Genomic DNA, 11,992 nt, shown 5'->3' with positions numbered 1-11,992 from the left:
AGCATGGACAATCATGACACATAGGAACACGCCCCACCAGAATTATCACCAACCAAAATGTTATATGGTTGAACAATATGGGATCACCTCCTGACACTTTGCAAGAAGCACTAGATTTACAAATGTTGGACAGAAACCAAAGAATTGAGAGAAAATGTGATGGAAAAAGTATGTGCTGAACAAATGCACAGCCATCCACTTCAGCAGTCACATACACAAGATGATGGACGTGGAAAAGACGGATGAGGACATAGTGATGGCAGACGAGACATCCGACATAGATACTGAAGTGGATATTCAAGACCCGATCAGGTACAAACCCACGAGCCTGATCCCACGATGCAGCATGAGAGTAACACAACCACCAAGAGTCTTTAGACAATTATCCCCACAAATGCGAGGACCAACTCACAACTGCACAGAACTTTCATGACAAGTGATCACAAAACACCAGTATTGTGGTTATAAGGGTGGTGGGGTGCATGTAGAGAATAGGGACAACCGATGAGACAGTTCGGAAAAAAGTGGAAAATACAGCTCAGGTTTCGGACTCGGGAGACTTTAAAGTTCACTTTACAGACTGAAGTCAAAATTGATTATCTCCCTTAGATCTTGTCAAAAGCTATCTCTAGTAGTACAAAAGAAAGTATATTAAACATTTGTAAATATTGTTTTATTTTTCTTCATGATAAAATAAATGTTTCTTTGTTTTCGACTTGATTTATGTACAATAAATATTTCTTTTTTTTGTAACTCTTAGGTTTTTGTTTTTATATTTGTTGTTTGTTGAATATTCTCTGGACACAAGAATGTAACACTCCAGAACCTTCAAAGAAGGGACATAATTCGACTCCAGCTGAGATATCGTGTTCTCATACTAAGACAGATCAACATGGTACTTTTTTTTTTTTTTTTACATAGGCATCACCACATTATCAAGGCCCAGAGGCCACTCAAGGATAAAGAGTGTACAGTAGAAATTAGACAATATAGTAATCATTAGTAATGAAAATTTGGTAAATTTGATAACTTATATGGAATGGCTCATCAAGAACTTATTTACTTTAGACTTGAACACAACCATATTGTAGTCAGCCGGAAAGCAGGAAAACGGAAGACAATTCCACAGGCGTGTAGTTCTAAGAAAGAAGCTTTGTTCATGGAATCTACGTTTAGGTTTAGGCACAGATAAAGAGTGGGGGAAATTATTGATAGTGTTTACAGCTAGACGAGTGTTTCTTGTGAAAGTTTGGTGAGGGGGGACCATAGATTGAAGCTCAGTCGAACACTTTCCATGAAAATAACGATACATCAGAGACAAACTCGCAACATCTCTTCTGTGAGATAGAGGTTGCAAGGAGGAGAAAAGGACATCTACGAGGCTACGAAGTCTATTTTGAACTCTATCAAGGCAGGACAAGTCCTTTCTAGCAGCTCCTGCCCAGATGTGGAAACAGTATTCCATCCTTGGACGTACCTGGCTCTTATATAGATAGAGAATAGCATCAGCAGTGAGATATCTACCGGATCGATAGAAAGATCCCACCATTTTTCCAGCGGCCTTGGCAACAGATTTGATGTACGTGTTCCATTTAAGATCAGGAGTAATGGTCAAGCCCAGAAGCTTGTCAAAACTTGAGGCCTCCTGAAGACGAAAGCCATTCATTTCAATTGATGCCAAATGTGGATTAGAATGTTGATGATGTAAAGAGAGAAGCTTGGTTTTAGATGCATTAAAAGTAACCAGCCACTCCTTTCCCCATTGTACTACGTGCTCAAGATCAGAGGAGAGAGAATTGGAGAGAACTTGGTCGTTTACTGTCTTAGATGTGCTACCATAAATGGTAGTGTCGTCAGCATAAATGTCTACAAATGATGTAAAGATGTGATTTGGAAGATCATTAATGTAGATCAGGAAAAGAGTTGGGCCCAGGATGGATCCCTGAGGGACACCGGCATTAATACTGTGAGCTTCTGATTTTTGCCCCTCAACTACTACTCTTATGAACCTATCAGAAAGAAATGATTTAATAATTGAGAAGACTTTTCCAGCTATACCATAGCTAGCGATCTTATGAAGTAAACCTTTATGCCATACCCTATCAAAGGCTTTAGATATGTCAAGAGCAATTGCCCTAGAAAGATTGCCACCGTCGAGAGATTTGCTAGTCCTATGCGATATAACTGTAAGCACATCTGCTGTAGATCTAGCAGAACGGAAACCATATTGAGTGTCACTAAGAAGGTTATTTTTGTTGAGATGGTTGATTACTTCTGTATTTAACACAGATTCTAGCAACTTACTCATGATGCACAGGAGACTTATTGGCCTGTACTGAGAGGGGGATGAGCGATCACCTGAATTCTTAAATACAGGGCATACTGATGAGATTTTCCAGGGAGATGGGAAACTATTCTCCTTAAGACAACGTTTAAACAGTTTTGTAAGTATGGGCGCTAGTTCAGGTTGAATTTTTTTGAGTACTATAATTGGAATACCGTCAGGGCCAGTTGCTTTACTGGAATCAAGGTTTTTGATTAGCTTGCTTCCTCTCCTTCATAACAATAGTTTATTTGAAAATTTTAATTTTGTTCTCATCACATCTATTCCAATTGAATTGAGAGAAAAAAACTCTCAATTCGACATTTGACAAAAAATTCCTAAAAAAAAAAAAAAATGGTTTCCAAGGATCAGGAGAGTAAGAGACAAGATTCAGTATTTCCTCAATAAGGCAGTTTGAACATTTAGGTAACTCGCAGATTGAATGAGTGAAGGAATGAGAGCCATGTTGGTTATTAACCTTCTTCAAACTTTTCCCTCAAAAAACAACTTATTTATCTGAAAGAAATGATACCATTTTTAGTTGCCAAGCAGATCTATCCAGATATTTAATTGAACTAAAACTCTTCAAGTGCGTGGTCAGATCCAAACTTATAGTACCATCCAAAGTAGAGTGATTTAAGTTATTATAGCCTTGACTTAGACAGAATCCCGCTTCTTTTAAATTTGTCACAATCTCATCAAAGCGAGAGATATCAAATTTAAAATTTAAATCATCAGTAAACAATATATCAAAGGAAAAAGGTTTATGATACCATAATTTTTAGGACACTTTGACTTGACGAAGATTAATATTCTTTGTACCTTTAACAGGTTCCAAGTGTATACCCTTTTGAGAACCCAATTTTTGCACACGGCATTGGAAAAGAACGAACATTGATTGACAGTATCTATAAGACAATTAAAATGTATTGGGATGCCCTCTTAAATTAAACACAAAACATTTAACATTACGAAAACATTAATAACAAAAAAGAAGCTGATATTTGAGGTTGAATGCGCTGAAACAAAAGTAAATGAACGTCTTAGTAAAATAGAGTTATCTCCCTCAGGCCGGTGACAATTTATCCAAAAACGCCGAAAAAATATTGTAGGAGAGTTGTTATAAAGGGAAACAACTAAATCCGAATTACTTCCCTTTAAATAAATCCGCTTAAAACTTGGATGAATTTTACATTTAATCTAACTTAAATTGAATTTGTACTTATACAGAAAAGCGCTTATTTATGAAAATAAGACTTTACTTTTTACTTAATCAAAATGCAAGCTATTATCTTGTGCTTTTCTCTAACTCTCCTGAATACTAACACAGTCTAATAATTCTTTATGAAATAATTCTTTATGTACAACTATCATATATGACATATACCATTCATGTTTTTGTATTAATAATATTGAACATAGCCTTTTATGAGAGCCAACGATGGTTGACCCTACAACTTTTAAGAGACACAAAGACAATATGACAACATGCAAATATGGATGATAGAGACAGGCATTAAGTTAAATATGAAAATAACCAGTTTATTTAGTCTTACTTGGACGCGTTCTTGTCTAGCTGTTGAGATCAGAAACAGAAGGAACCAGCAGCAACAATTTAACTGTTCTTTTAAGAACAACATACAAACTATTTTATGCACTTCAACTTGTTCTTGTAAGGACAGACAAACTATATGCATTATAACCTTCACTCTTTACTGCCGTTTGTTACCTAAAAATCCTCTTAGTCTGCTACTTCAGTTCCTGCTTCTGCTCCAACTCTTGATCCAACAGCACCTGCTTCAGCAGCTCCAGCTCCTTCCGGAGTCAGCTCTTCCAGCAGTTCCTGGTCAATCGTCCCTGTTCTAGCTCTTAGCAGTTCCTCCCTATAGCCTCCAGTTCCCTGTTCCAGTGCCCATCGATATTGAACACCCTGTTATTCATGCCAGTCGACATTTTGGCTGCCTGTTCCAGTGTCAGATCCCATCTATACAACCTGGACTAACCTGACGAACCTCATTATATTTCAGGGACATTTGAATTTTAACCCCATGAGACATCCTGCTTTATACCAGTGACAATGTTCCTGTCCTGCCTCAAACCAATGATAACGTTCCTTGTCTTGCCTCACATCAGTGACACTATCAAGATACACTATTCCATTTCCTAATGATATTTACTTTTTTCTGTGGTAAATAAACATATGAGATCGATTGTTTTATAGTATAGTCAAGTCGCTCATCATGTAATCAAAAAAATTTATTCATTTAAGGAACAATTTGATTTTGTCGCCGGTCTATCAGCATGTAGAGATGCAACCATAATCTGTGCCTTTTACACACAAATTCATGGGACTATACTTTTATCTACTCACGTATGTAGACAATGAATGGGTTGGAACATTCGAGAAAGCATATATAAAAGGGTCAGCACACCAAAAACAAAACCAGTCTAGACAGTGTTGCCACAAATCACCATTGTCATTGCCTGCAATTGTCGCTTGTGCCAGACTCCACCCAAGACATTAAAACTGTGCCAAGTCTCAACAATGATTCAGTGATTTCCAGACAGCTTTTCGCAAGCTAATTCGCTAATGCTCGAAATTATCATGCATGTGGGACTTTATCACACAATGTAAAAATCTGCACTGGTCATGTTCAAACTGTAAACAAAAAAATTACTCAATCCCTGTACTAATGGAGCTCATGCAAACAACAATAGATCGATATTTTTTGCTCACAAACTTTTACCCTCCCAGTATTTTTCATTCACAGGGTTTTCTTTATAAAATATGCTGACATTATCATTTTCCTCAGTCACAAAAGACTTCTAGCAATACTTTTTACAATTAGGTAAATATTCTTTTTTCCACTGGAATGATAATCTTGAACTTTCGTTTTATTAGAATGCACATTTCTCTGCATTATTAATGGACCTCAATCTTTTTAATTTCATGCTCATGGGATGATATCGAACATTCAAGGTCTGTGATTTGCACATCTCTCACACACAAAAATAAACACATTTTGATTAAATAAAAATTTATATTTTAAATGTTTGTATTTGTTCATGATTCGTTGCTATTTGCTGATGTTTTTTTTTTCAATTTTTTCTTGTTAAGTAAAGGAATTTTGACCTATACTCCCATCACCGTCATGAATTTGGAGACCGATCGATACCCCTTCTCCCTACAGTTTTTTGTTTAACCATTCATCTGCGTTTGTCATCTCTTTCGTATTGCCGTTACCTTGTTGCCTTGTGTTTACTTTCTTAGTTATATGGTTGACCAGCATCCAAACAATTGGCCCTGCAACAATGCAGAATTTATATAAGAAATAAATATAAATGCAAATGGTTTTTGAGAAATAAATGTAAATATATATTTTTGCACCCCCACATTAAATCAACCTTTTGCATGGCATTTGTAAATATTTGTAAAATGTTAATGTTCTATTTCGGGTTGATATGCTATTAAATCGTCTGTGACACTTTGACTGTAATCATTGTCAAAATCCAAGTTTCTTTTCTATCACTAGTTGGCAGGCACAAAAGTCTTTTTGTTTTTCCTTTTTTACACGATCCTCAGTACGCTTTCCCATGAGCCGAATTTCATAACTTCCTCACATGTCAAAATTAATGCTTATATTTATTACTTGCTTTCAACTCATTTGCATATTAAATTCACGATTACAGCATCCTATGCCTATTCACTGTCTTAATGTACACATTACTACAAAGTAGTTATTTACTAAAAAACGTTAACTAATTTCAAACCTCTCGCCATTTTTATCGAATTATTATATCCAGGTCCTGTAGGGAGGCGGTAAATGAGTAAATAGAAATTAGCAGAAAATGGTTAAAAAATTTTAATAAAGGGAAATAACCAAATCCGAGTTACTCCCCTTGAAATCAGGTTGGGTTACAAATTGGGTATTTGGTGATTTTTATAATTATTTAATCTGTTCAACGTTAATAGTTCAATGGAAGTACATTTCATCAATCATTTCGTATGGAAACATAAACTTACATGGAAAAGAAACATATAATCAACATGTAACTGCTACAGTTCTGTAATACTACTGTTTAGGACAGCTCAATGTACTGAAAAAAAAAAATGATTCTTCTGCACTGCTATTGAAAGATAGCTTGGTAGATGTAAAAAGAAATAGTCCTGTGCACTGATGTGAAGGACAGTGTAGAGATGTTAGTGTGACGAGGTTGAATGTGAAGCTTAGAGATAACCATTTTGTAGCAGCAGCTGTATTTATCTGATTTTAGCTTTGCTTGAAATGAAAAAGAAAACGTCACCAGAATGCCATATAAAAAATAACAACATCTTCTCTACAACTAAATAAACTTTATTTAAAAGTTTTGTCAAGACAGAAACAGAAGAATAAAAGCCAACAGGATAAGTTGGTACAGTTGGCATGTATTAGAGAAAAGGAATTGATTCCAGATTTTTAGTATTGAATGGAAGGTGAGGAAGGCAATGTACGTCTGTTTACATTATCATCTCAACTGGAATTACTTATATTATAATGCCAAAGACCTCTTCATAAAATAAGAAAAAGCTGGCACATGAAGAAATGTTTAAATCACCTGATGCATTTCTATGCAAGAGCTGACCGAACTACATAGTGATCACTATGCAGGGGATTGCATTTAAATAACATTGAATTACTCCCTAAAAAAAGTTGTCTCCCAACCAAATCCTAAAAATAGAACACCAGAGCATTTAACCTCTAAAGTTAAAACACTTGATGTGGGCAAGCCCAACAAGTCCCCAGTGAGACATATGAATTTGGCTAAACCTGTTGAGGATCATGTTGTATCTTTTCCCCTACTCCTTGCAATTTCAGGTGAAAAAAGAAAAATGAATGAATGAGTATTGGTGCAGAGGAAGAAAACACCAGCCAGAATGGTGATAGAAACAAATTTTGAAAAAAGAAGCAAAACAAATAAAAATATCTGAAGATCTGGGTAAAAATGAATACACATAAATATAAAAGCTTAAAAACGTTCTGGACAAACATGAAAAACAAAAAGTATCTAGTCATTATCTCCTCCACACAAAAAAAAGCAAATTTCAATTCATTTAGTAAATCCCAGCCCCAACTTCATTAGCAAGGTCAGCTTCAAGTCAACCCAAAGTAAGCCTAGCACCTGTTCTCCTCCTAAAGCTCTGTCCCATGATATGTTCCCATACCTGAAAAGATCTTATGGCGTTTACCATAAATTTTAACAATGTTTGAAAAAGGGTCACCATTTCGGTCTGTCCCCCTTTTGGGGCACCTCCGAAATTAGAGAGAGAACAAGAGTGCTGAAAAAGAATGGTTGTGGAAAAGAAAACATTGGATATAATTAAGTGCGACGAGACTTTAGGATTGATTGATGTTTTATAAAGGTTTCCAAGATATAGGGTACAAAGAGGATGGTAGATTTCTTTGATAAAAGTCTTTACCCAAGGAAACTGGTCCGTCATGTGTTGATGCTTCTATCGTTTCCGCATGTCTGAGACAGATTTCTTCTTTGTATCTCCCTCCAACACAGTCCTCTATTCCGATTGGCTGAAACCTCTGGTGACGTTGAGAGAAGAAAGGAAGGGAAAAGTAGAAGAGTAGGGAGAAAGAGAGAAATAAGGGAAGCATACCATAGCAGCATCATAGTAGTAGTTCACTACAATCTACAAATTGATACCACTGTTCCACAAAAATCCCCCCAAATCCAACTCCTCATGGCACACCACTCTCTCAAATTAACTCTTCTCTCTTCCTTCATAAAAACACCTGTCTCTTCCTCTTTCCCCTCTGCTCCACTGCTCAAACACCCCAAAAGCATTCGTTCCCTCTCTCTCATGAAACCAGATATACTCATTCACCTCCCTCTTCTTCAAGATAAAAGTAACAGAAGAGTTCCTCACTTGAAAGGTGAGGAAAGGACAAAATTTGTTTCTTACAAGCTATTCTTTGTGCCAATCCCTATCAAAGGCCTTTGACATGCCAAAAGCTATTGCTCTAGAGATGGAGCCTCTGTCAATTGATTCACTGATCCTGTATCTGTATGATATGACAATGAGCACATTTGTAGTTGATCTTGCAGGATGAAATCCATATTGTTTGTCACTGAGAAGATTGTTTTTGCTGAGGTGATTAACAACTAATTGATTTATCAGATTCAAACAACTTACTCATAAGACACATGAGAGTGATTAGTCTGTACTAAGATGAAAAAGACTAGGCAGACTAACAACTGTTGAGTGGTGCATTTTAGTGGAATAGAGATAAAAATGAACAGGAATTTAAAGGAGGAAAATAGACACACGTATTGATTGATGAGAAGAACTCTTTATTAAGGGAAAGAACAAAAAGGGATTATGGGATATGTACAGGGAAAGGGAGGTAATAGAGATACAAGAGTTATCGGACTTTCAACCTCCCCCCCCCCCGCTTGCTCTTAGAGTGTGAGCATTTTTTTTTTTTTTTTTTTGGTGTTTATAAAAAAGAATATGCATATATATGATGATTGCAACGTCTTGTCAGACGAGTGCCACTCGCTCAGATATTTAAAATCCATGAGCCCAAATGCCTGAGGGAGTATCTATACAAAAATGATGTTACAGAGTCTTAGCTTTGTACGACAGCTAAGTCTCTCTCTCGGTTCCAAATGTTGAGATCCAGCAACAAGCAAGAGCAAGATAGCCAGCAACAAATTAAACTGCAGACCAGCTCAATGCGGGTACTGGTCTCTCTGCATATATATAAGAGCATCATATCGGAAAAAAAGACGAATTTAAAGTCCAAATAAAAGTGGTTTGAATTTTTCTAGTTTTGCTCGGGTTGGGGGTTTGGTCATGATGTCTGCGAGCATGTCTGTTGTGGGGCAATAGATAATTTTTATGTTGCCATTGTTCAAAGCGTCCCTGATGAAATGATATTTTATGTCTATGTGTTTGCATCTTTGTCGATGCACTGGGTCTCTAGAAAGTGCTATAGCGCTTTGACTGTCCTCGAATATTTTAATGGGTGTGTATTCCTTGTACCAGTCCATTTCTTTTAGTAATTGTGTGAGGTACATACCTTTTTGGGTTGTTTTTGCTAATGCTACATATTCGGCTTCGCATGTGGATAACACTACTGTGGGTTGTCTTTTTGACTTCCAGGAAATGGGTGGACCGCCTTTTGTTAAGCTGAAACAGTATCCAGATATACTGTGTCTGTTGTATTGGTTTGATGCCCAATCGGCATCACTGTACGCGAATAACTGGAGTTGATCGTTTGATTTTGTATAGCATAGTTGGTGTTGCATAGTACCTTTTATGTACCTCAGTACATGTTTGGCTGCTGTCCAGTGCTGCTCATGCAGTTTTGATAAGTGTTGGGACAACTTGCCGACGATATAGCTTATATCTGGTCTGGTACAGATCATCAGATAGATTAGGCTGCCGACGACTTCACGGTACTTTCTGGGGTCGATGAGGTCAGAGTCATTTTCGGTTAGGTCACACTTTAGTTCACATGTAGTTGTCCTGGGTTTGCAATTGGTCATATCGAACCTTTCGAGTATTTTTGTGACGTACCGTTCCTGGCTCATCAGTATACGACTTTGAGTTATGTCAAAGTCTATTCCTAGGAAATGCCGGAGTTTTTCAAGGTCCTTCATCTGAAATTCAGACATCAACATTTGCTTGGTAGTGTTGAGCGAATCATTATTATTGGCTGCGATAATTAAATCGTCGACCCATGAGATGATGGTGATTCGTTCCTCGCTGTTGTGTCACATGTAGACGCAATGATCCACTCTATTCTGAATGAAACCATTTTTGGTAAGGTGGTTGTGCAGGGTTTGATTCCAATTTCTGCCCGATTGTTTCAGTCCATATAGGGATTTGTTTAACATACAGACTGGCTTCTCACCCGTTTTCCATCTCACTTCAAATCCCTCTGGTTGCTCCATGTAAATCTTGTGGTCAATTGGGACATGAAGGTACGCCGTTTTGACGTCCATTTGGTGTACGATGAGATCGTATTGGATAGCTATTTGCATTAGTATGCGGATTGATGTGATGTCAGCTGTTGGGGAGAAAGTCTCTGTATAATCTACCCCCTTGGTTTGGTTGTAACCCTTTGCAACAAATCTTGCTTTGTATTTCGGGGATCCATCAGGGTTTTCTTTAATTTTATATATCCATCTACCGCTGATTGTTGGTTTGTCTTTGGGTAGAAGTGTCAGCTTGTACACGTCGTTTTCTTTCAAGGAATTGAATTCCTCCTGCATTGCTTTGATCCAATGGTGTGCCACTGGGGAGGTCGTAGCTGCTTTATAGGTGTGTGGTACACCATGTGCGACTTTGTAGCAGTAGTTGAGATTGACAAGTGTGTGACCACTCTCGTCTTGAACTGTCGTTACATAGTCCTCTAAGTAGCTGGGCATCTTGTGTTCCCGCTCTGGGTATCTCCGTGTATAACTGCTTTCTTCTATGATATTGAGTGGTTCATCAACACTAGACTGTTCTCAGTCTTCTTTCGGTTTTAGATTTTTTGTCAAATCTCTTTGGAGGAAGTCCTCGTCATTATTGCTTGGTGGAGAAGTTTGGTTTTGTTGTACGTCAGAGTTGTTGATGAATTTTACTTGTCTGCGTTTATACACTTTCCCACTTTCAGGGTGGTAGATTAGGTATGCTGGGCTGTTTCTGTCGTATCCGATAAATATCCCTCTCTGACATTTTGGGTCCAGTTTCCCTCTTGTGTTGGAGTAGGTGTAGCACACTGAACTGAAGATGTGAATTTTCGAGAGGTCGAGTTTCCTCCCGGTTATTTCGTAATATGGAGTTTGTTTCAGGCGGTTGTTGAAACACCTGTTTCGTATAACTGCGGATGTCCTGACAGCATAGGTCCACAGGGTTTGGGGTAATCCCCTCTCTATGATCATGCATCTCGCCGTTTCGAACAATGTCCGCCAATTTCTTTTGGTTGTTCCATTCTGGTGAGGTGAGTACGGTGCTGAGGTCTCATGTTTAATTTTGTTTTTGCGGACTAATTTCTGGAAATCGTTCGACTTAAATTCTGAGCCGTTATCTGTCCTCAGTATTTTTATTTCGCCATAGGGTGAGATATCGGCAATGAATTTTTCAGCGGCGAGTGTGGTGTTGCTTTTATTTTTGATAAAATACACAAATATAGCACCGGAGAAATCATTGGTGAACGAGACAGCGTATCGAGTTCCGTTTAAGTCTGCTGGGTTTATAGGGCCAGCTAAGTCCGAGTGAACTGAATGTAGTATGCTGGTTGCTTGTTCGTCCGGGTGTTTGTTTCTGCTTTGAGGGAGTTTTCCTTGAATGCAAATATTGCAATTTCTATTGTTTGCGTTTTTTGGTTTTATTTTCATCCCACAAACTACAGCGGGTAGTTTCGTTACGTCATCATAGTTACAGTGGCTGAGTATTTTATGCCACGTGTCGACGTCATAGCATTGATGGCAACTGTCTTCGGTGCTTTCATTCTGTGTAGTCGTTAAATAGTACAGTCTTTTGTGTACATATATTTTGAACCTTCTGCCGTTTTTATGTACGAGTTCTTTTTTATTTTCTTTAAAAGTGACTGTTGCTCCGTTTTTAGTAGCAGCTTTGACGGAGAAAATGTCTTGTGGGTAGGAAGGTATCAATAACGTCATTTT

At 37.7% G+C, this 11,992-nt stretch overlaps 1 pseudogene; it reads right to left on the bottom strand.

Annotated features, from left to right (window-relative positions):
- Window positions 1-5,508: 5,508 nt before the first annotated feature.
- LOC145240215 (uncharacterized) lies at window positions 5,509-10,000 on the bottom strand (annotated as a pseudogene).
- Window positions 10,001-11,992: the final 1,992 nt, after the last annotated feature.

Source organism: Euprymna scolopes, chromosome 2, assembly GCF_053919585.1.
Source record: "Euprymna scolopes isolate OS-2025 chromosome 2, ASM5391958v1, whole genome shotgun sequence".
Lineage (NCBI taxonomy): Eukaryota > Metazoa > Mollusca > Cephalopoda > Sepiida > Sepiolidae > Euprymna > Euprymna scolopes.
The sequence above is the reverse complement of the archived record's forward strand: the minus strand, read 5'-3'. Positions and strand labels throughout refer to the sequence as shown.